The following is a 5,794-nucleotide window of genomic DNA, read 5'->3' as shown; positions in this document are numbered from 1 at the left end:
GTGGAACTAGTAGGTTGTGAATGATTAGCAGACTGTACATCAGTCCCTATACTCATAAAGGACTGCTGCAGTATAGGGCAGCAGTCAGCAGTAGTGCACCTCAACCCTATATATTGTGGACCTATACCAGTCCTTAAGGAATAGCAGACTGTACCTCACTCAACCCTATGTACTGTAGTATACCCTATACCTTACCAGTCCTTATAAGGACCTTTGTGGAACTAGTAGGTTGTGAATGATTAGCAGACTGTACATCAGTCCCTATACTCATAAAGGACTGCTGCAGTATAGGGCAGCAGTCAGCAGTAGTGCACCTCAACCCTATATATTGTGGACCTATACCAGTCCTTAAGGAATAGCAGACTGTACCTCACTCAACCCTATGTACTGTAGTACCCTATACCTTACCAGTCCTTATAAGGACCTTTGTAGAACTGGTAGGTTGTGAATGATTAGCAGACTGTACCTCAGTCCCTATACTGATAAATGACTGCTGCAGTATAGGGCAGCAGTCAGCAGTAGTGCACCTCAACCCTATATATTGTGGACCTATACCAGTCCTTAAGGAATAGCAGACTGTACCTCACTCAACCCTATGTACTGTAGTACCCTATACCTTACCAGTCCTTATAAGGACCTTTGTAGAACTAGTAGGTTGTGAATGATTAGCAGACTGTACCTCAGTCCCTATACTCATAAAGGACTGCTGCAGTATAGGACAGCAGTCAGCAGTAGTGCACCTCAACCCTATATATTGTGGACCTATACCAGTCCTTAAGAAATATCAGACTGTACCTCACTCAACCCTATGTACTGTAGTACCCTATACCTTACCAGTCCTTATAAGGACCTTTGTGGAACTAGTAGGTTGTGAATGATTAGCAGACTGTACATCAGTCCCTATACTCATAAAGGACTGCTGCAGTATAGGGCAGCAGTCAGCAGTAGTGCACCTCAACCCTATATATTGTGGACCTATACCAGTCCTTAAGGAATAGCAGACTGTACCTCACTCAACCCTATGTACTGTAGTACCCTATACCTTACCAGTCCTTATAAGGACCTTTGTGGAACTAGTAGGTTGTGAATGATTAGCAGACTGTACCTCAGTCCCTATACTGATAAAGGACTGCTGCAGTATAGGGCAGCAGTCAGCAGTAGTGCACCTCAACCCTATATATTGTGGACCTATACCAGTCCTTAAGGAATAGCAGACTGTACCTCACTCAACCCTATGTACTGTAGTATACCCTATACCTTACCAGTCCTTATAAGGACCTTTGTGGAACTAGTAGGTTGTGAATGATTAGCAGACTGTACATCAGTCCCTATACTCATAAAGGACTGCTGCAGTATAGGGCAGCAGTCAGCAGTAGTGCACCTCAACCCTATATATTGTGGACCTATACCAGTCCTTAAGGAATAGCAGACTGTACCTCACTCAACCCTATGTACTGTAGTACCCTATACCTTACCAGTCCTTATAAGGACCTTTGTAGAACTGGTAGGTTGTGAATGATTAGCAGACTGTACCTCAGTCCCTATACTGATAAATGACTGCTGCAGTATAGGGCAGCAGTCAGCAGTAGTGCACCTCAACCCTATATATTGTGGACCTATACCAGTCCTTAAGGAATAGCAGACTGTACCTCACTCAACCCTATGTACTGTAGTACCCTATACCTTACCAGTCCTTATAAGGACCTTTGTAGAACTAGTAGGTTGTGAATGATTAGCAGACTGTACCTCAGTCCCTATACTCATAAAGGACTGCTGCAGTATAGGACAGCAGTCAGCAGTAGTGCACCTCAACCCTATATATTGTGGACCTATACCAGTCCTTAAGAAATATCAGACTGTACCTCACTCAACCCTATGTACTGTAGTACCCTATACCTTACCAGTCCTTATAAGGACCTTTGTGGAACTAGTAGGTTGTGAATGATTAGCAGACTGTACATCAGTCCCTATACTCATAAAGGACTGCTGCAGTATAGGGCAGCAGTCAGCAGTAGTGCACCTCAACCCTATATATTGTGGACCTATACCATTCCTTAAGGAATAGCAGACTGTACCTCACTCAACCCTATGTACTGTAGTACCCTATACCTTACCAGTCCTTATAAGGACCTTTGTGGAACTAGTAGGTTGTGAATGATTAGCAGACTGTACCTAAGTCCCTATACTGATAAAGGACTGCTGCAGTATAGGGCAGCAGTCAACAGTAGTGCACCTCAACCCTATATATTGTGGACCTATACCCGTCCTTAAGGAATAGCAGACTGTACCTCACTCAACCCTATGTACTGTAGTACCCTATACCTTACCAGTCCTTATAAGGACCTTTGTAGAGCTAGTAGGTTGTGAATAATTAGCAGACTGTACCTCAGTCCCTATACTCATAAAGGACTGCTGCAGTATAGGGCAGCAGTCAGCAGTAGTGCACCTCAACCCTATATATTGTGGACCTATACCAGTCCTTAAGAAATATCAGACTGTACCTCACTCAACCCTATGTACTGTAGTACCCTATACCTTACCAGTCCTTATAAGGACCTTTGTGGAACTAGTAGGTTGTGAATGATTAGCAGACTGTACATCAGTCCCTATACTCATAAAGGACTGCTGCAGTATAGGGCAGCAGTCAGCAGTAGTGCACCTCAACCCTATATATTGTGGACCTATACCAGTCCTTAAGGAATAGCAGACTGTACCTCACTCAACCCTATGTACTGTAGTACCCTATACCTTACAAGTCCTTATAAGGACCTTTGTGGAACTAGTAGGTTGTGAATGATTAGCAGACTGTACCTAAGTCCCTATACTGATAAAGGACTGCTGCAGTATAGGGCAGCAGTCAACAGTAGTGCACCTCAACCCTATATATTGTGGACCTATACCCGTCCTTAAGGAATAGCAGACTGTACCTCACTCAACCCTATGTACTGTAGTACCCTATACCTTACCAGTCCTTATAAGGACCTTTGTGGAACTAGTAGGTTGTGAATGATTAGCAGACTGTACATCAGTCCCTATACTCATAAAGGACTGCTGCAGTATAGGGCAGCAGTCAGCAGTAGTGCACCTCAACCCTATATATTGTGGACCTATACCAGTCCTTAAGGAATAGCAGACTGTACCTCACTCAACCCTATGTACTGTAGTACCCTATACCTTACCAGTCCTTATAAGGACCTTTGTGGAACTAGTAGGTTGTGATTAGCAGACTGTACCTCAGTCCCTATACTCATAAAGGACTGCTGCAGCAGAAGGGCAGCAGTCAAGTATAATATTCTTTCTATATTTGGAAGAAAGAATATTATACATGTACAAGCCTATTACCATACCAGTCCTGAAAAGAACCTTTGTGGACCTAATAGTAACAGCTACTGATTAAACTGACTGTCCCTCACTGCCACACACAGCTTCCTGCCTGTCCTTATTTAAACTGACAAAACACAGGCTGCTGGAACAATAACTTGAATAGCACTCAAAACTATATCCTGTACTACTTTACCATACCAGTCCTGAAAAGGACTTTTGTGGACCTAATAGTAACAGCTAATGATTAAACTGACTGTCCCTTCTGCACACAGCGTCCTGTCCCTCTCTCTACACTGACAAAAGACAGGCTGCTGCGACAATCACTAGCACAGCAGTGCCTCAAACCTATATCCTGAACTACACCTAACACCTATACCATGATACCAGTCCTTAAAAGAACTTTTGTGGACCTAATAGCTAGCGATTTGGGTCACTGCAGACTCTCTCTGCTCCACACAGCAACCTCTCCCTATAGTGACAGAAGAAAGAATGTAAAATGGCCGCCGGATCGGGTCTATTTATAAGTTAAGGGGAATGTCCAAGTGTCCATGTGCTGTAATGTCTCAATTGGCTGTCCTGTACCCCATGATGGATGTGTCATCATAGGTCAAAGTTCTTTTACACAGTAAACACGGAAGTCTGCCGGGCGAACGGCGGCAATAGTCTGCCGATCGGGCGGACCGCGTACAGCCGAAATTCGCCGCGAAATGACCGCCGGTTGAACCGTTCGGCCATCCCTATCTCCAACCCCACTAGACCTTCAGTCCTCTCTGAAACCTGCACTGAGAGGAATGAAGGTGTAGAATTAGGTGTGTCACAGCCAAGTGCTTGCAGGCACTCTGCTAGCAGTACACCCACGTCCGATTGTAGCAGGCAAATTTCCCTGCCCCAGTTGCTGGACCGTAGAAAGAAGTTCACTCCCAGCCATTCGCATGCCCAGCGGTTGAATGCTAGCTTAGCTAAATTGCTAGCACTTCAACTGCTGCCTTTTCAGTTGGTAGACTCAGCCCCCTTCCGTGAGTTTGTGCAATGTGCGGTTCCTCAGTGGCAGGTCCCCAAACGCCACTTTTTCTCACGGAAGGCAATTCCGGCTCTCTACCGGCATGTGGAAGGCAATGTCTTTGCCTCGCTGGACAGGGCGGTCAGCGGTAAGGTGCATATTACCGCTGACTCAGGGTCCAGCAGGCATGGACAGGGACGTTGCCTGTCTTTCACAGCCCATTGGGTTACTCTTCTGGCAGCTGGGAAGGATGCAGGACAAGGTGCAGTAGTGTTGGAGGTTGTTCTCCCACCACGCCTCCAAAATGCTACTATTGGTTGTGACACACCTCTCTCCTCCACCCCCTCCTCTTCTTCTTCCTCCATGGCCTCTTCCAGTGCTCTGCCCTCGGAACCAGCGGTGCTCCATAGGCGTTCAAGGGGCTACGCAAGTATGCAGGAAAAAAGATGCCATGCCGTGCTTGCGCTGGTTTGATTGGGGGACAGGAGCCACACTGGGGCAGATATTTTGTCAGCTCTGCAGAGCCAGGCCGAGAGGTGGTTGATGCCACGCCAGCTTAAGCCAGGAATGGTGGTTTGCGACAATGGCACCAACCTCCTCTCCGCCCTCCGACAGGGACAACTGACCCATGTGCCCTGTGTGGCTCATGTCCTTAACCTGGTGGTGCAGCGGTTCTTGGGCAGGTACCCGGGCTTACAAGATGTCCTGAACCGGGCCAGGAAAGTCTGTGTGCATTCCAATCATTTAATGCTAGTGCTCAGCTGGCTGAGCTCCAAAAGGAATTGAACATGCCCAAGAATCGCCTTATATGTGACATGCCCACCAGGTGGAACTCAACGTTGGCCATGCTGCAGCGGCTGCTCACACAGCAGAGGGCCATCAATTAGTACCTGTGTGACTACGGCACCAGGACAGGGTCAGGGGAGCTCATTTTTTTCTCACCACACCAGTGGGGCATGATCAGGGATGCATGCACTGTCCTGTCACCATTTGAGGAGGCCACAAGGATAGTGAGCAGTAAAAGTGCATGAATCAGGGACACTGTACTTCTTGTCCACCTGTTGAAGCATACGCTGCATGGAATAATTGACAGGGCACTTGGGGCAGAACAGAGGCAGGAAGAGGAGGACTTCCTTGCCTCTCAAGGCCCCCTTTATCCAGACAGTGTTCCTGCTGTTCTACCCATCACACAGGATGAGAAGGAGGAGGAGGAGGATGATTGTGTCAGCATGGAGGTGGAGCCTGGCACTCAGCATCAGCAGTCTTGTAGGGATGATTTACAGTCCCAAGAAACCCGTGGACTTCTATGTGGCTGGGAGGAGGTGGCTGCAGATCATGTTGTCCTTACTGACCCAGAGGACTCCAGACTAAATGCCTCAGTTAACCTACGCTGCATGGGCTCTACTGCGTAGGGATCTACAAATGTTGCAAAATGAAATCCTTAGGTTTATTTGGGGACATGAGAGGCCC

This window comes from Lithobates pipiens, unplaced genomic scaffold (assembly GCF_037356315.1).
Source record: "Lithobates pipiens isolate NorthernLeopardFrog02 unplaced genomic scaffold, aLitPip1_a1.2 Scaffold_1, whole genome shotgun sequence".
In the NCBI taxonomy this organism is placed as follows: Eukaryota; Metazoa; Chordata; class Amphibia; order Anura; family Ranidae; genus Lithobates; species Lithobates pipiens.
This window is presented reverse-complemented; position numbering follows the sequence as displayed.